A 20,496-nucleotide genomic window follows, 5' to 3' on the forward strand; every position below is an offset into this window, starting at 1 on the left:
AAAAGTGCACAGAAAACGACAGAAAAATACACAGAATTACTACAAAAACAAACAAAATACCAACAAAAATACACAAAATCACTCCAATAAAAAAACACAAAATGACAGCAAATTACACAAAATTACTACAACAACCAACTAAAATACACAAAATGATTCGAAGTTACAGTAAATTAAACATTAAACACAAAACACCAACAGTTTCACAAAATGACAACAAAAATACAAAACATTAAAACAAAAACACACCATGAGACAGAAAAATAAACAAAATATCAACAAAAATACATAAAACCTTTGTTTCTTTTTTATATTAATGTTGCAATTGGTCATAAGTTCATGTATTTATTTATTATATATTTATGAACATCTGAGTTCCTTGGGTGCAAAAATTAAATAAAAAAAGTTCACTGAGCTTTTGTTGCTGCGCACATTTGGTGCATTACGGTAAAAGTGGGCGGGCTCTGAGCTCCATGTGCGTCGCGCTTTGATTGACATGGCGGAGTCTCCCAGTACGCGTCGCACCGCGCCAGCAGACAAGCAGGACCCGACCTGGGAATAAAAAACACAGCCTCGACCCTCTCAACATTATTTTATTACAGCGAGGTGAGTTCCGCTCTTTTTACGCGTCTTTTTAACCGGAAACCCGCTCTGAACCAGGCGGAAGGAGGTCGTTGGAGTGGATGGGGAAAAGTTTTCAAAGTGCGTGTGTGTGTGTGTGTGTGTGTGTGTGTGTGTGTGTGTGTGTGTGTGTGTGTGTGTGTGTGTGTGTGTGTGTGTGTGTGTGTGTGTGTGTGTGTGTGTGTGTGTGTGTGTGTGTGTGAGCGCTGACGCCGGCAGTCTGGGCCACTTTGGCCAACGCACAGGAAAAACGGAAAAACGGAAAAGAGGCTGAAACGAAACTTTGGGCTGAGATTTTTATTTTTTTTTCGTCTGAAACGAAACGAAAAAGCCCTTGATTTGGTCCTGGAGCTGATTCATCCTCTGACTAAACCACGGAGTGTCGGGTTCGATCCGCTTCTTTCACTTAAAGAATGTGTTTTTGTCTGCGAGGACTTCAGATGGAGTGAGTGCGTGTGTGCGTGCGTGTGCGTGCGTGTGCAACAGGAGGAAAAGTGTGTATCTTAGTGCGTGTTTGTTTGGTGAAAATCAGGAAATGCTCTTTTTTTTTCCCATAGCTGGAAAGAAAAGGACTGAGTGTGAAACAGAAGATGCTGATGCAGTGACATTATTAGACACAGGAGGTTATTTATTTATTTATGATGGTTTCATGTCGCGTTGGACGTTTTTTTTTTGCTCAACTTTGATGGTCAGTTGCTGAAAATTCAGGAAAAAAGGCTTTAAGAAAAAAAGGAGGAAAAAAAAAAAATCCAACTCCAGCATATCCTAGCATTCCTTCTAGTCTCTCTCTCTCTCTCTCTCTCTCTCTCTCTCTCTCTCTCTCTCTCTCTCTCTCTCTCTCTCTCTCTCTCTCTCTCTCTCTCTCTCTCTCTCTCTCTCTGGCTCCTCTGATGCAGACGTGGAAATCAAACATTGGTCTACGGCCCTAAACGCAGTCGGACTGACTTTCTTTTTCTTTTTACGCACAGCATCAGCATCGACGTGTCATCAGCAGCTGCTGCAGCTGTTGTTTACAGAGAGAGAGAGAGAGAGAGAGAGAGCTCTATGTTGGATGTGTTTGTGTCTTTGTTTCATTCCTGGACACAATGTTTTAATTATGGTGCTGTCATCACGAGCGGCCCGTGCGTAATGCGTAATTGGCGCAGTGACTTTGATTTTATTGTTCATTTTGTTTAAGTGTGCGCTCGAGTCTGGATCCAGTGGGCACGTTGGAGAATGTGGAACTGTGCACGCGCACAGGAGAAATGTGATCCCAAATATATGACGTCAGGTGACATTCTTTTGGGGAGAAGCTGATGTGGCCATGCAGACTTTTTCTCTTCTTCTCCCTTTGAAAAGATCAGATGTACGGAAGCGGATTAGGGCCAAATAATATGGGCTGAATGATGGAGAAAATGGTTTTGGCTAAATAAAGTCGAAATGTTGAGATTAATGTCAAAAAGACTAGATCATAATCACAAATTTGAGTTGAAATGTATTTTCGAGATTAAAGTTTAAAAAAACAAAAAAAAAACAAGATTAAATTCGAAGAAACGAGATTAAAATAAAGATGTTCAGAATAAAGTTGAAATACAATTTTGAAATTAAAGTCGAAAACATGAGATTAAAGTTTAAATGTCGAGGTTAAATTTTAAGAATAAAGTTACGTAAAATTTTGAGATTAAAGCCAAAAAAACAAGATTGAAATAGAAAAACAAGATTAAAGTAGAAAAAACAGATTCAAGTTGAAATGTTGAGACTAAAGTTGAAGTTTTACATAATTTCAAGATTTAAGTCGAAAAAACGAGATTAAAGGAGAAAAAACAGATTAAAATCAAAATAGTTGACGTTGAGATTAAAATCTAAAAAACGAAATTAAAGTTTAAATTTCAAGATTCAAGTCAAAAAGACGTGATTAAAATTGAAATTTAAAGAACAAAGTTGAAATATAATGTTGAGATTATTGTTGAAATGTCAAGATTAAAGTTGAAATTGAGAAATTTTCAACAGAAACTCACAATACGACCACAAATATTCACAAACAAAATATCAAAAGTCCTCGTTTATATATTTGCTGTCATTTTGTGTGTTTTTCCTGTTATTTTTGTGTATATTTTGAAGTCGTTGTGTGTGTTTCTGGAGAAAATTTGTATTGTTTTGTTGCCTGTTTAATTTCTGTCGTTTTTGTAGGTTTTGTTAGCAAAATTTGTGCACTCTCTCTGTTGTGTTGTGTTTTTTCTTGTCCTGTTGTGTATTTTTCTATCATTTTTGTGTGTTTTTGGAGTCATGATGTTCATTTACTTTACCCCACGTCTGTAATAGGAGATGATTTGAATGTACAACTACATTTATTGGTCAGATGTTACACATGTGATGATCATGGAGATCAGGGCAGATAACGCTTTATGATCAGCGACCTGTGGTTTGAAACCATGACGCTGTTCTTTGTCATAAATGTGTTTATGATGTCGTAGAATGTTCCTCTAAAGCCAAACAGTAAGACCTGTAATATATTAAGGAAGTGGTTATTCTTAGAAAGGAGGAGGAAGTCCCCCCCCCCCCCCCACGTATTATAAGGTCATGTGCTGCTAAGAATAATCTGAGTCTGTTTTTAGCCTCAGACATCATGATAATAATAATAATAATATGGTTTATTCTACCTGCACCGACCTTCAGGGATTGGTCAGGATGATGCTCGCTATCATAGCGTTGCTATGCTAACCTAGAACATGCTAGCTGATGCTAATCATGTTACCTAGCTGCAGCAGCTGTAGTTACATTGACATAGAAACACCACTCATGGTTTAGGTCAGTGGTTCCAAATAGGGCTGGGCAATATATTGACAATATTGAGATATATCTTTTTTTTTTTTTTAAACTTGTTTTTATTTATACATTCACACAGTACAATTAACATCATCCAAGTATGTAATATTATTCATAGATTGCAGTCAATTTTTCCATATTTCTCAGATATACTGTATATTCTATAGCTTATTTTGTATTAAAATAGTTCAGAGGTGGACAACTTTTATCACAGCGAGAGGCCACAAAAAATGTGTTCCTTTGATTGGAGGGTCACATGATCAACATTCATGTCAGTATTTAGATTAATGAGCAATCTGAGGATTAATACAGTAAAGAAGAAAGACTTTCTATAGTAATTTTGTGTTTTTCTCTCATTTTGTGTGTTTGTTGTTGTCTTGTCATTGTGAGGCATTTTGTGCATTTCTGTTGTTTTTGAAGGAGTTCATTGCAAAAAAATAAGAATCAAAAAGTTAATCAATATTTGTTTAAAAGTATATTATTTCCTAGGGCCTGGGTTTGGGGTTTAGGGTGGAAAAAGAAAGGATTGCCAGCCGCTGGGGGGTGCACGCGTGCAGCCTCTGTAGGCGCTTCACATGCTCCCTTGTAGCTTGCGGGGCGGGAAGGGGAACGGAGGGCCGATGGAGGCATTGAAAATAAACCCTTTGCTTTCCCTCTGAAACAGTCAGATGATGTGTGACGACCTTGGTAGATCTGGTTCAGAAAACAAAAGTCCAGGCGGCGATGGGGGAGGAGGAGGTGGAGATGGAGGGAGACGGACAACCTTGAGCGGTTGGCGTGTGGGGGAGGATAAAGATAAGCAAATTGATTTAGATTTGGGCTAGCACAATTTAGGTATCCTTGAGTCTTTGGTCTCCAGCAGTAAAATGCAATAATGTGGCTTCACACTCCAAGCCAAGCACTCAGCCTCTCCAAGCTGGTTTCAGTCCCACGTAAACACTGAAAGTCGCCTCCTGCTTACTTTAAAGTTTGTTCATCACATTAGTCTGAGCGTTGAGTGCTGTGCCCTACCCTTCAGAATTGACTGGTAGCCTTCCCAAAACAGCTGCCAATGTAATACAGACTTTGCAATAGATCAGAAAGCTGCCTGCTCCAATCAGCAACATCCCTGCTCCCATAAATCCAATCATGTAGATGACATGTCCTCCATGGAGAGCATGGATGGACTCACAACCTTCCACTTATTCCAGGAATCCATCGTGTATCTGGCCACAGAAGTTCCATCTGGATACGCGGGCTCACCCCTGCCCGGTCTTTTTGTCGAAAAAATGTGATAAATTTTTGTGACACTTTCTAGACTTTAAATCATTTATGATATTGTCCTAAAACATGCATGTGAGGCATTTTCCGTGTCATGTCGGGACTTAATTTCAAATAAAGAGACAAAAAAACTAAGCGGGACAGATTTTTCAAGAATAGTCTTATACCCACGTGTTGACTGGAAGGTGTGTGTGTGTTTGCTCAGGTGAACTCCTTTATATTAATAATCAGTTATTTCCTGTTTTATTGAGATTCAAATGAGAGAACTAACTCTGCAGTTGATAAAACGCTTTGTGCATGTGTGAATAAAGCTTTACAGCGACTCTCTCTCTTTTTCCCAGCATTCCCCGTCTCTCCTTTCTTTCTCTCTCCCATATGAACGCTGGCTTTTTGTTGAAGTATCCCAGCATCTTGTGTTTGCTTGGCACAGAGCTGTGATGTTTACCCTCCTCTGGTCTTTCTCTCGCCCCCTCCCTCCCTGTCTCCCTCTCCAGAAAACGTCTCCCCCCTTTTTCGTGATAATTTCCTGCATTGTTGACAGTTGATTTAGAAGAAGATAAAAGAAGCCTTTCAACTTTTCCTCCTCCTTCATCCCTTCTCACGTTGATTTTTCCTTTATGTTCTTTATATAAAAGAGAACATTTACTATGAACGTGTGAGATTAGAAGCTTCAGGTTGACACAGACTTGTTGGAGAGTTTTATTGTTACTGATCATCAGAGATCAAACACTTTGTGAGGCTTTTTTTTTTTACTTTTAGTGTGTTTACACTTTTGTTTTTTAGAATAGTTTTATTCATGAGGCTCATCCTGAAAGTATGAAACTGAACTTCACTTTGAGCTCTATGTTGTTTGTGTTTTTTGTCTGTTTTCGGAATCATTTTGGATGTTTTTGGTTGTAATTTTATATATTTTCCTGTATTTTGTGCATTTGTTGTTGTTTGATATTTATATTTTTTTGTCATTTTGTGCTGTTTGTTTTTTTTGTGCATTTCTGGAGCTATTTTTTGCATTTATGAATGTCTTGGAACTCATTTAGTGTGTTTTTTGTCATTCTACACATTTTTCTGTCCTTTTTTTATATTTTTCTGCCATTTTTGTGTATTTCTTTTGTTTTAGGAATCAATTTGTGTAATTTTGATTTTAATTTTGTACATTTTCATGTAGTTTTGTTATCCTTTTGTGTATTTTTGTTGTTTGGAATATATTTTTCTGTTACTTTTTGCTGTAAGTTGTTTCATTATTATTATTATTATTATTATACATCAATTTTATATAGCGCTTTTCTGGGGACTCAAAGTCGCTTTACAATGAAGGAGCAGTGTTGGGGGATTTGTGCCTTTTTGGTGTTTTAGAGGCCGTTTTGTGTGTTCTTTGTTGTCATTCGAGATACTATTGGTTATGATTTGGCGCTATACAAATAAAGATTGATTGATTGATTTTACGCGTTTTTCTATCCTTCTTTGTTTTTGGAATCTTTTCGTATATTTATGGTTGAAATTGTGTATATTTTCTTTTGTTTTTGTGTATTTTTGTTATCCTTTAGTGTGATTTTGGTGTAATTTTGTGGCTTTTTGTTGCTATTCTGCACGTTTGTCTGTCCTTTTCTATATTCCTCTGTTATTTTTGTGTATTTCTGTTGTTTTGTGTGTTTTTGGAATCATTTTGTATATTTTTTTGGTCTTAAATTTGTATATTTTCTTGTGTTTTTGTGCATTTTTGTTGCCCTTTTGTGTGTTTTGGTGTCATTTTGTACGTTTATTTACCAGTTTCCCATGCCTGCTGTAGATCATTGTCTAAATGTTGTTTTTTTTTGGTGTCATCATCACTAAGCAGTTCTGGAACATGATCCGACTCGTGATTCTACAGAATAACTTTCACTTCTCTGTGTGATGATGACGTGTGTGTGTGTGGATGCTTCCTGTGGTCGCAGAGAGACGACCTTGACAACAACAGAACAGAACAATAAAAGGAGAGGCAGACCAGAGATTAAATGTTGCAAAAGTCAGGCATCAGACTTCCATCGTGGCTCATCAGTGGCTGAAGTTATTTCAGGAGAAACTTTTACCTTCCTGTGGCTCGTTAAACTTCAGCTCCACAATGTGTCTGTACATGTACACGGTCAGCTGCACACCTGGTTACACACACATGCACACACACACCGCTTTACCTTTACGTGCTTGTATTTGCATGCTAGGCATGTTGGTGTTGCTAGTTAGCATCCCTATGGAAAGTTCCGTCGCTTGTTAATGGCTGTCTTTTAGTTTTTTGTGCGACTGTGAGTTTATAAAGTAAAACTGTGTGGGTTGAACATGTTTTCATAAAGCCTCAAGTTTTCTGTGTTCATTGAAAATGGAGGGAAAATATGGAATTCCCTTCCTGAAACGTAATCGCCAATATTCTTAGTTTTATTATTATTATTATTATTATTACTAGTGCAGTGCCCGTGGGAAGTTTATAGAAAAGTGGGAGGTTAAGTAGATTATTCATGGATGGTTTACATAGGAGCTTTAATTCTTCTTTAATTCAGAATAAAAGTAAAATCCTCTTGTAAACACTTAATTCCTAAAGCAAATTCAATTCTGAATCAACCACACACACACACACACACACACACACACACACACACACACACACACATGCATGATTCACCCAAAGCGAGCAAAAATTGAAGCCAGTGTTGGCACTCTGCCGGCCGGGATGCCACAGGGTGGTCGTGAACCACCGTTCCACAACTGAGCTCGCAAGACACACACACACACACACACACACACACACACACACACACACACGGCGCCCCAGGCCACCGCGGCACCCACCCTGGGACAGACTGCCCCCGGCCGGACACCGTCCGCCGTCTGCCCCGCTGCCCACAGAGTGATTGGCTGTGGTGCCCCCACATGCTGCCTCTAACTTGGCCAACTATGCTGCGTGATCAAAGCCAGCAAAGGCTCAATCCACAGTGATGATGTCATCAGTTCTAAAATTACATAAAATTGTCCCGGTGGATAATTTTATGAAATAATTCATTAACGGTATCACTGCTGTCCAAACAAATCTAACGTTGCACATCTTTGAACCAAGCAGCAGCCATGTTGAAAGTCTCAGGTCAATCTGAGCCTGATTGGCAGAGATATGTGAGGAACACACACACACACACACACACACACACACACACACACAGACAGAGGTTCTTTGCTTTTATAAATAGATAAATAGATAGATGTATATAGGATGAAGAAAATTGCCCAAACTCTGCAAAGTGCTCAACATTTTCTTGAATATAGCATGTAACGGTAAAAGAAAAATAAATAAGTTGTTGTAGTCTGCATTGTTTAAAAATAATTTCTCTCTTCATAACAAAGGATGAATGTCATAAAAACCTTCTTAGAGATTTAAAAATTACAACAAATTAAAACTACAACAAACAAATCAAGGCATACAGAACAGTAAATAATCATTAAATATAAATAACCTTTTCAATTAAATCCACAACTATTTGGTCTCTTTTAATTTCTCACTTTCTCTTGGACTTTTCTCCTCTTTCTCTCTTCCTCGTGCGCTACGATTTTGTTAAAACAAAGCGCCATCTTGAATGATTCTGTTACGTCTGATTGAAATTACAGTAAAGAACCAAGAGCAACTCATTAGCTTTCAGAAACTGGTGGAATTTTAGCGGAGTTACGGTCATTTAAATTAACGTGTTCCCGAGATGCGTTCAATGTCCCTGGGAAACCTGGTCAATTTAATTAATTTGTAAAATATCAATTCATGTTTTGGAACAATATCACACATTTTCTCCATATTTTTCACTGTAAGACGGGTGGGCTAATGTTAGCTTTAGCATGTTAGCTTTAGCATGTTAGCTTTAGCGTGTTAGCTAACGGTTAGAATCTCAAATCAATCAGTGTCTGTTTGTTTCAGGGCTTTTCTGCTGTGTATAAATATGAAATGAATGACAATATTTAAAGCTGCTAAAACTAAATAGAAAGGTGTAAACTAACGCTGAAATCTTTAGTGTCATTTTGTATATTTTTTGTTGTTGTTTGGTTTATATTTTTCTACGTAATTTTGTGCTGTATGTCGTTTTGTGTATTCATGAGTGTTTTTTCTGTCCTTTTGTATATTGTGTTTCTGCTATTTTTTGTATTTTTGAAATCATTATGTATATTATTAATCAGAATATTGTAATTTTGTTGTCCTTTTGTGTATTTTTTTATGTCATTTTGTATATTTTTTGTGCTGTATGTGGTTTTTTAGAGCTATTTTGTTTATGTATTAATGCTTTTGAAGTAATTTTGTGTGTTTTTTGTTGTCTTTCCACATGTTTTTCTGCCTTTCTGTGGTTTTGGAATTTATAGTTAGTTGAAAATATATATTTTCTTGTAGTTGTGTGCATTTTTGTTGTCCTTTTTTGTGTGTTTTGGTGTCCTTTTGTATATTTTCTGTTGTTTTATGTGTTTTTGGAATCATTACGTATATTTTTGTTATAGTTTTCTATTGTATTTATTATTATTAAGCATGTTTGAAGCACATCTGATGAGGGAAAGCTGCAGAAACGAAACACTGAAATGCGTAAACAATCTTTTTCACGTTCTTTTTCTTTCTAATGCAGCGTTGGTTTCTTCCATCTCAATAAATCCCCAGTGCTGGTATTTGGGATTTCCCCATTTTAACAACAGCTGTGCAACATTTTCCTGTTGCTGCCTTTTATTTGCCTACGTACAGAAAATATGCCTCCATCAGTGTTTTTAGGAGCTTATTATTTTGGTTTACCATGAAAAGTTCTCACAATGACAACCCGTTTTGTGCTGGTATTGGAAACATTCCAATAGTCTTTTTTATATAAAATACATTGATTAAACTGCCTAATCATATACTAAACCACACACGCAAAATGACAACAATACACAAAAATGGCAGAAAAATATACAAAATTACAACCAAAAAAAATATACAAAATTATTCCCAAAACAGAAACAATATACAAAAAAAACAGAAAAATACCAAATTACACTAAAACACACACAAAAGTACAATAAAATATACCAAATTTCAATTAAATTCTAGTGAATTCCTCCCTGTTTAATCAGTTAAACAGCAGTGAAATAAGTTTTTTTATCTTTTCCTGATTGATTTAATTCCAATAACATCAACAGAAGAATCCAATCATTCCCACTGATAATGTAAACCTGACACCACAACATTATTTTCTTCTGCTCTACGGGCTTTTATTTGAAAACCTACCTATTGTCCCCAGCCTATTTCCTGCCCCTTCACAATAAACCATCAGGAATGTGAGCTAAAAAGACTAACAATGCCTTTAGAGCTTCTTCTTATCACAGATCTGTGCAGCGTTAAGAAAATAAAAGCCTGCTTTGTGTGTGTGTGTGTGTGTGTGTTGCATCAGTTACATCGCCAACATCACCACACTGCGATCTAGTGTTTTGTCTGTGTTTAAGTTTTAGTGCACGAGCCCGCGCACACACGTGCACTAAAGTAAAGTTAAAGCTAAAGTAGACGTCGCTCAAGGCTTAGATTTTTCTTCACTTCGCTCATCCTCACCCTCAAGGGCGGGGGGAGGGGACCCCCCACAAATCACCCAAATATCTTAAACACTCCAAAAAAAAAAAAACTGCCGGCAAAGGTATGCGCACACACACACACACACACACACACACACACAGACGCACTCCTAAATTTAAGTGAAATCCTGAAGCTGATTGAGGAGGTGGAATGTGACCTTGTGACCTCACGCTGTTGGGAGGTGTGTGTGTGTGTGTGTGTGTGTGTGTGTGTGTGTGTGGGGTGTGTGTGTGGGTGTGTGTGTGTGTGTGTGTGTGTGTGTGTGTGTGTGTGTGTGTGTGTGTGTGTGTATGTGTGTGTATGTGTGTGTGTGTGGGTGTGTGTGTGTGTGTGTGTGTGTGTGTGTGTGTGTGTGTGTGTGTGTGTGCGCGTGCGTGCGTGCGTGCGTGTAACGTAATAATAATATAATATTGTATCAGTCAGCTATTAAACTTCCTGAAATCGTAGCAAACATGGGAATTAGAGTCAATAGAGTTAACTACTGTTATTAATATTATATTTATATGCTTCAGAGATTTTACATAAACAAAAATTATGTTCACAAGAGCGCCGTTAGCCACACTGCTAGCCCGTTAGCCACCACTGCTACACCCTTAGCTTCCTATTAAAACAGAAAAACTCCCATGTAAATCCCATAGAAATGTGTGATATGATCCCAAAACATTATTTATGAAACGTTCATTTACCTCCAACCAGGTAATCAGTCTCACGTTTGGCACAAAATAATGACGATGATGACGTTGTCACCAGATAAACTGATCACCAGTTCAGCTAATACACCATCAGATAACCCTGTCTTAGAGCCTTTTCACATTTGAATACAGTCATAATAATCTGAACCAACACATTAAAAACACACCTCAGATGAAGCTTCAGTCACAAGATTACATGATGACTAGTTGAAACGTAACAGGTAGCGAGATATTTGACTTTCTAGACATTCATTTATCCGGTGATAAATAACACGGTAATGTGTGATATTGTTTCAAAACATGCACGTGAGGCATTTTTTGTGTGATATTGGGGCCTGATATTAAATACAAAAAAGATCAGGCCAGATTTAGTAAATTCCTGTCCGTCTGCTGGTCGTCCACTCGCCTGCCGTCCAAAATGTATTTTATGCAGGCTCGTGTGTGTGTGTGTGTTGTGTGTGTATTGTCTGGTCTCTGTGGTGCTTCCTCCTCCTCTTTCTCTGCTTCCTCCCGTCTGCTTGTAATGTGGAGCTGATTGCAGTCATTGCATTGAAAGAACAACCTCACACTGCTTTTATTAAAACGACAAAACACACTTCAGAAAACACACACCTTGTGTGCACGACAACACCACTATCTGCACAACGTGAAACTTCAATATACTTCCTTTAAAATGAACTAAGACACACACACTTGCCTACGTGTAGTTTCTGATTAGTTAGAACAAATTCACTGTTTCCTCATTTTCACTAATCAAATGTCATTACAGGCTTTTAAACTTCCTGAAATCATTCCAAACTTGCTTAATACTGTTGATTTAATATTTAGCATTTGCACCGAATAGAGGTGTCCAGTATTGATTACGGATATCGGCTCGATATTAATATCGGTCCAACATCAGCCAGAAACCAAATATGGGATTTTATCTGATGCATCTAAAGTCACCGATATAAGCTCTCTGATAAAATGTTCCACTCTAGCACGTCTATCTATAGATGACTGTGGTTCACACTTTAACACACTGTTATTGATTATTGTTCTCTGTTTGACTAACATCACTTAATCAAGTCTTTTCTAACGTTCCACACGACAAAATTAGTCATAAAAGTATGTATGATTCGTGCTGTTATTGCATGGGGTCAAAATCGGTATCGGCCAATACGCAATATCGATATTGTATCGGAAGTGAAAAGGTTGTATCGGCACATCCCTAGCATCGAATGCACACGTTGAAATCACAAGAGACGTGACATCTGCATGTTTGCTAATGTTGCCTCACATTAGGCCGATGTTTTACGTTAGCGCGTTGCGTGTGAATATGCGATACTGTTACAAAACATATCGATTTACACCACGTGTGTCAAACTCAAGGTCCAGGGGCCGATTTCCGGCCCTTTAAGGCTTCCAATTTGGTCTTCAGGAGAAAGTAGAAAATGACAGAAAAAATGTGAATATATAAATTCAATAAACTTGACAATATTTCCTATGTTTATCTCACATGATGTCATTTTTAACAGCAAATTGTTAAAAGAACTTTCCATTTTCCCCAAAATCCTGCAATTTAGTTTCCATGGACAGGATGAAAACTGAAATGTAGTTTTCTTGCTCTGTAACATGTGGAATGACAAATAAACTCAACTTAACTTTAACTCAAATTATTCCACAACATTTCCATAAATTCAATAAGAAAATGATCAGAAAATCAATTCATATTAGGTGACGATTTAAAAGTGTTTTAACCTCAAGATTCACTGGTGATTGTGTGACTGTGCGTTCTTTTATTTTGCTGTATAGTGTTTGGTGGAATACAGGGTTTGTCAACCTTAGGATCACGGCCCCATTTGGGGTCGCCTGGAATATCCAGTAATTGATTGTTTTTTTTAAATTACAGAATAAAATCTTCTTTATTATTCAATTTTTTTTTATTGTGTTGTCTTTAAAATTAAAAGACAACACACACTTTAAACACTGTATTCTATACTTTCACTGTTTATATACAAATACAAATATAAATCTAGTTCACATCAAATGCGCTGAGCTGGCACAATTTGTCACAAAATCTTTATTTGTAACAAATGTAATCAAAAACTAATTCTAGGGGGAAAAAAATGTCTTTGGGGTCGTCAGAAAATTGTGATATTGAAATGGGGTCACGATGCAAAAATCACTGGTGTACCAGTTCCCCCAACCTTTAAAGCCATGCACATGTGACCTGTCCACGTCTGCAGCAGCTAGCCGCGTGCTAACCTTTTGTTGTTCATCGTACAATGACAATTAAAAAAAAAAAAAAACCACCTCAAATGTTCTTTGTGACTAAGTCGTATTCTACGCTCAGTCTCTGAATGTGCATCTCAGTGAAGGCCTTAAATCAGTGACTACTGTGATGATTCTGAACCCTTTAGCCTTTTCTCCTCATCCAACCAACCACACGCATGCTTCATGTGCCCTGCGTGATGCCTGAACGCCACTTTGTTGAAGTTCTATGGTTGTTTTTTTTGGGGTTAGACACCAGCAGCCTGTTATTTTCTCTGTTTATTGTGGATTCTTTGCTTTCTGAAAGTCAACGTTGTGTAGCTACGGCGTAAATGATACGCTGTGTGTGTTTAAAACGTCTTCAAGGCTGAGTTTAGTGTTTCTGTGAAATCATCTGAAGAACGAAAGTGTCGTCCAAGCTTTTTTCAAGGGAGTACAATGTATTATGTGTGTGTGTGTGTGTGTGTGTGTTAGGGTGCAGGAATGGGTGTGCAGCGAGTGGGTGAACTGTGTGTATGTGTGTGTGTGTGTGTGTGTGTGTGTGTCGTAAGGAGGAAGTGGCTGTGTTTGTTTAAACTAAGCACGCTCAGCCATGTGGGACAATTTAGCGGGAATGAGCGCTGGAGGCCCCTCCTCCTCCCTCCGATCAGCCCCTCCCACCCCCCCACACCTAAAAACCTTGTGAATGGGCGGCGCTCCTTTGAAGGCTGAGGGGCTGTTTGAGGGAAGTGAGATCAACAGTGAGGGGGTGGGGGTGCAGGTTAGAACTGGAAGTGGGTCAAACTCAAGGCCCCGGGGGCCAAATCTGTCCTTTTAAACCAGTGGTTCTCAACCCTTCAAAATAAAGGTTCCAGAGAGCGGGGACCCTCCAAAATAAAGGTTCCAGAGAGTGGGGACCCTCCAAAATAAAGGTCCCATAGAGCAGGGACCCCCACTGTAGCTGAAGGTGGTTGAACACAGACATGAACATTGAAGAACAGTCATGTGGAGACAGGACCATCTATAAGGGGGAATAAAGGAGAGATTTTTGGGGTCCATCCATAAAGTCAGTAAAATGATGGTTTATTGTTCTATGAATCTGTGATAACCACATTTATTTATTCATCTGAATAATATCCACTGTTATCCAGGAACGTTTATTATTATTATTATTATAGTCATCTTAAAGATGGAAATCATGGTTTTAATCACTAATAAAATGGTTCAAAGTGACCAAAAATGGCAGAAAATTTGCAAATTACAGTGGGCAAGAACAGACAAAAAAGTGTTGTAAAAAGGGTTTCAACGTGTCAAATTTGGAACAATTAGTTTAAACTAGTAAATAATGGGCATAACAAATGGTGTATGTGGTCATATCAGCAAAAAATAATCATGAAATCTGGTGAAAAGAGGTTAAAAGTGACAATAATGGGTCAATATATGTGACATTAGGTGTAAAAGTGATGGAAATGGTTTATAAGTGATGAAAAATGTCTGGAAAATAGAAAAATGTGTAGAAAAATCATTGAAATGAGATGTAAGAAGTGTCAGAAATGGGAGAAATGTAGCAAAAATATATTTAAAATGAGTAAAATATAGCAAGAAAAAGTGATTGATGAACATAGATTAAAATATGGTGTGAGTTGGTGTGAAGTTGTAGAAAAAGGATAAAATGTAAGTAAAAATGGGCTCCTGACCTAAGATTGAGAACCCCTGCTTTAAAGCATCTACTGTGGCCCAAAGGAGAGATTAAAAATAACATGAATCATTGTTTTCCTATTTTTAATCTTAAATTGTTGAAAGAACTCTTTTTCCTTATTCCAAAATCCTGCAATTTTCCCTTAAATTATTACATAAAATATCCCCAAATTAAATAAAAATACATAACAAAATTAAGAAATGTTAAGTGTAGATCCTGCAGGGACTGGTTTTGGTTTTTTGCACATCATTTATGTGAAAATGCAAACATTAATGTAGAATTTGCTTGTTTTGAACAGGATTATAGGTGAAAATTGAACGTATTTGTCAGTTTTTCACACTTTCGAGACGTTTTTTGGCTGAAAAATAAAGTGTAGCCCCTGCAGAGACTGAGATCTGTCACTTAGAGCCTTATTACATACGTTACATGTGTCATTTCTATGCAGACGTTAATTGTTGAACTTGCTCCTGTAATCTGTGGCCAACTGGAGGTGAAACCCTAACCCTACGATGACTCTGACCACTGCTTTAGAGGAAGAGGAAGAAAGGAAGTGATGCAATGAATGAAAGTGTAAACATTGTATATTATAACTGTATGTTAGACTTCTGCACCTTTGGAAATGCATTGGTTTAATCAGCAGATCCATATTTATTTCCCAGCTATGAAAGAACAGTCTGACATCTAGAGAAGATTAAACAATGATGTCATCATTTCTGAGTCTTTAGTTCAGGTTCATAATGTCACGGTTGATTCATTTCTTTGAGCAAAGACGAGAGACAATAACTGTGATGTTTTGAATAATATTTATGTCTCAATGTGGTTCAAACTTTGAATAGCTTGATTTCAACTCCTTTGTTGTTTCTTTAGCTTTGTTTTCCATGTTAGTGACGTCCTTCACAACGATGAAGTAAAATGCCACTCTGTCACTTTCTAACCTAACGTATCTACTTCAAACTAAACTAGCATTCAAAACAATAATACATCTACTCAACTTATGTTTACCTGTGCACGAGTAGACTTTACCAGTGAAGTAAAGCGTCACCAATAAGCCTTATTTGCTAATGTGGGCTTTCATAAGTATTCCAACCAATCAGAGACCCTGGATTAGTTTCTACTTCCTCCTTGTACATTAGGTGCAGAAAAAAGTGGTTAAAAAGGGTTCAACTTGTCAATATTGGCCTAAAAGTGGCAAAGGGTGAAGGGGTTGGGGTCATCTAACTTAAAAAGTAGGAACAATTAGTTTAAACTGGCAAAAATTGGGCATGGCAAATCATGAATGTGGTTAATTTGGCAAAAATAATCATGAAATATGGTGAAAAAAAGGTTAAAAGTGACAATAATGGGTCAATATATGTGACATTTGGTGTAAAGTGAGTAGAAAATGGTTATAAGTGATGAACATGTCTGGAAAGTGGAAAAAATGTGTAGAAAAGTCATTTAAATGTGATGTAGAAGTGTCAGAAATGGGAGAAATGTAGCAAAAATACATTAAAAGGAGCAAAATATTGCAAGAAAAAGTGATGAAAATAGATTAAAATGTGGTGAGTTTGGTGGAGATGTAGAAAAATGGTTAAAAATTGGTTCAAATTGTTCAGAAAATATTCTTAGTTTCTTGAAGACATCTGGCAACTTCCCACCTGGACCCCAAATGACGTCCTGACCCCAAGGTTGAGAACCCCTTCCTTAGAGGAGAAAAGACTAAAGTGGCACATATTGATCAGCTATTTTTTAATAAATAAATTAACCCAGAATTGTCTTTATAGTCAGACTTTATTGAGATATTATAACTAGTCTGACTCAGAGCAGCATTGTTTATGATAAATAACGTCTCTTATGTAACGTTTCGGCTGATTGAGGTGTTCAAAGGCAGCTTCTCCTGTGTTTATGTTGTGTAGCACAGTACAGCTGTGTGTGTGTCTGTCTGTGTGTGTGTCTGTCTGTCTGTCTGTGTGTGTGTGTGTGTGTCTGTGTGTGTGTGTGTGTGTCCAGCCTGAGCCTTTGGGGGGGCTCCAGAGTGTGATGAAGGTGTTTGTAGTGATCTCTCCTCAGGCTCAGTTTGTTTGGATTTGATGGAGAAAAGTTTAATCTGTGCTGAGGCAACAGATGGAAAGAGTGTGTGTGCGTGCGTGCGTGCGTGCGTGCGTGCGTGCGTGCGTGCGTGGTGTGTGGTGTGTGTGTGGGGGGGGCTGAGGACAAATAAGGAGGAAAAATCTGCTCTGAAGAACAGTGAGTCATGCTCATGTGCTTGTGGGAAATTCTCCACTTCCTTCCTCTGTGTCACATATGTAAGAATGGTCATGTGACCAATAGAATACAGTGATATTATAGTGGTCACGTCCTGGGTCACCAAATATCAGGATTTACTAAATCTGGAGATATTTTTATCTGTTACAAAGCAACTCTAAACTTGGATCATAACGTGTGTGCGTGTGCGTGTGTATGCGTGTGCGTAACGTAATAATAATAATATAATATTGTATCAGTCAGCCAATGTTTGACATATTTCCACGTGCTGCTGCTGCTGAACTCGGTTGAACTCTGAGATCAGAATTTTCAACTGGGAAAGTTCCCAGTTCCCTTGAACGCAGCATTACGTGTTTTTCAAGCTGCGTTTCCATTATCCTTGTAAATGCGCAAAATCTAAATATTTCGATAAAAACTGGTAATGGGAACACTTGAAATTACAAGAAAAAACCCCTCAAATATCGCTAAAAGTTTTTATGCTTTCATGAAGAGGTTTTTACAAGATATTTCCATATTGAAACACTTTTCACGCAAACAACATGTTCTATATCATTGTTAAAAATGTCTACACGTGCGTTTTTAACAGGTGCTGACTTGCCCACTTTGCATAACTTCTAAGCATTTAACTTTACACCTGGCGACCGATTTAACATTTGGATTTAGATTTAACATTTACATTTAACATTTACATTTAACATTTACATTTAACATTCAGATTCATTTCCATTTAGATTTATTTTCTCTGTGTACACATTTTATAATAATATAGAACATGCTGTTTGCGTGAAAGTGTTTCAATATGGAATATCTGGGAAAAATCTCTTCATGAAAGTGTAAAAACTTTTAGCGATATTTGAGGGGTTTTTCTTGTAATTTCAGGTGTTCCCATTACCAGTTTTTATCGAAATATTTAGATTTTGCGCATTTACAAGGATAATGATAACGCAGCTTGAAAAACACATTTTACATGAATTTCTGTCTCAAATGAAAGAAAAATAGCAAAATGTTCAAAATATGAAACAGTCACCGAGTTTTTACATTCAAACTCCTCATATTTAGATGTAGAACAAAGCCTAAAGTTTTTGCATCACTTTTTCCATTTTAAGTTTGAACGTTTCGCTGTATTTCCCTGTTAGACAATTTTACTGGTTTAAAAAGTTCCTTAAATGCTACAAACATGTTAAATAGGGTTAATAGACTCAGCTAATGTTATTTATTTTATAGTTTTTAGATAACTTACGGAAGCTGAAATCACACGAGATTAGGTCACAGGAAATTTGACGACTGTTTTCTAGACCCACTTGATATGTGTGAAGTTTCCAAAGCATGCATTCAGGGTGTAATCCATATATTTTATATATTTCTATTTCATTTTGTATGAAATCCTGTGCAGCCGTGTGATTACCTAGTGCCAGATTTTGACATTTGTTGTTTCAGAATTTGACATCTTTGTCAGTTTGCTGCATTTTCTAGAATCGAGACATTCAGTCACACATTGGTGAAAAATAGTGCGTAAATACGTGGTATCATTAAAATCTGAGCCTCTAGGCCAGGGGTGTCAAACTCATTTCAGTTCATGGCCAAAATGAGTTGTTTCAACATCGTTGTTCCCTAGTTCACACGTATACATAAAATACTAAATATGTAAGAAACTATCCAAGCAATAAGTGACAGATATCAGTCTCAAGGGGATCTTCACATTAAAATTCCTATATTTGTGATCAATTTCTGTTTAATTAAGGGAAATATTATGTAATAATCTGAGGAATATTTAAGGATTTTGTAAGAATTTTGAGTTTTTTTCAACTGCTTAACATTAAAAATGACTGCAATCATGCGGGAAAACTGTGAGCACCTGCAAATATTATTATGTTGAGTTTCATTGGCCAGATTTGGCCCCCGAAACCTTGAGTTTTGACACATGCTTTATGCCTGTATCTCCCTGTGAAGATTAGAACAGAGTGGAATGAGATTTTTCTGAAAGAAGTAGAAGTTTACGAGAGGTTTTTTTCCAAAAGGTTTTATCTGTTCACCACTTTGAATAATTAGAAATAAGTCAGTGTTATAGTGTTGTATAGACATTATAATAGATGCTCAGAATGCAACTTTATGTATATATGAGGCAATCATCATCTGTAAATCAAAGAGCCTTTATTTTTGAAGGAATGATGCAATTGGTGGAAACACTGCAAATGTCACAGAGTCACTTTGTGTTTTTATAAAATGACCCTCTTCATGTTTCTGTGTTACCTACCGTCACATCTGCTTCTTTTCTCTATTTCTGTCTCTTACTCTGAGGAATATTTGTACGTGGAGGAGTTGCTGCTCTGCTCTGACTGACTCGCGTTGCCGCGACGTGGCAACTAAACGTTGGACTGTCGGGGGCCTCGGTCTGTGGGTTTACTGCTGACTGGCCCCAGGCCCAACCACACACACACACACACACACACACACACACACACACACACACACATGCTCCAGCTGCAGGAGGGAGGGCCTTCTGGCAGATGTGCAGCTAGCTGTGCTACGCTAAGCTAAACTATGCTAGCAGCAAACACAGAGCTGATTGTGAGCAGCCAGGGGAGAAAATACATATGAAGCGTGTCTGAAACGCGTTGGCTTGACTTCTCAACTTGCTCGTTTCATTCGATTTTCTCACACGTGCACACACACACACACACACACACACACACACACACACACACACACACACTGCTGTCAGCAGGATGATGGTCAGTGCTAATGCTCGTTTTACAGCAGTAACACAATTAGCATTGCACACATTACATTACCGTACTTTCTCTGCACACGTGCACGCACCAACACATGCACCGTGCACGTCTCTTTTTCATCTCTTTGACCCTGTTTATCAGTCTTTTATTATTAGATTGGGGTGTCACTTTCACTCTTTTCCACCATGTTGTTAATGCTTCAGTAAAGTAACATCAGGGCTTGTTATGTAAAAACGACCCGAATTGTTCTAAAATAAAATAATTAAAACTTGAAATGTCACAACTGGTCAATAATGTAACAAAATGCTGAGTCCAAAACGTAAAAACCTTTTTTAAAACATGTATACAAATACATTAGGGGTGTAACGATTAGTTTTAATGATTTCTAATCACGATTCGTTGTTGCTGATTTGCTTCATAGATGATATTAATTCATTTAAAATGATTCGATCCAAAATGATTCAGTGACTTGAATAAAATAACTTTTTTTCCAAAACAAGTTCTGATGAACTACGGCCTGTAGAACGTTTCTGCTCTGAATAACACGTCCCACGTTCCAGAGGAATTCAGTCAAATGACTCGCTTCCACCAAGTTAAAAAATGTCTCCGAGAGGCTCTAGACATCCG

The 20,496-nt window shown here is 37.5% G+C and overlaps 1 protein-coding gene across 2 annotated transcripts in view; it reads left to right on the forward strand.

The window, feature by feature from the left end:
* The first annotated feature begins 481 nt into the window (after positions 1 to 481).
* The window catches only part of fndc3ba (fibronectin type III domain containing 3Ba), a 102,479-nt gene continuing 82,464 nt past the window's right edge, over positions 482 to 20,496 (forward strand). The window contains exon 1 of one of the 2 annotated variants that reach the window (XM_028438340.1): positions 482 to 606. The gene's annotated coding sequence lies outside the window, so the exon portion shown is untranslated. Of the gene's footprint in view, positions 607 to 845; positions 1,067 to 20,496 lie in introns of those variants that run through there. The other variant, XM_028438341.1, reaches the window with a different exon arrangement.

This window comes from Gouania willdenowi, chromosome 22 (genome assembly GCF_900634775.1).
Source record: "Gouania willdenowi chromosome 22, fGouWil2.1, whole genome shotgun sequence".
NCBI classification, from domain to species: domain Eukaryota; kingdom Metazoa; phylum Chordata; class Actinopteri; order Blenniiformes; family Gobiesocidae; genus Gouania; species Gouania willdenowi.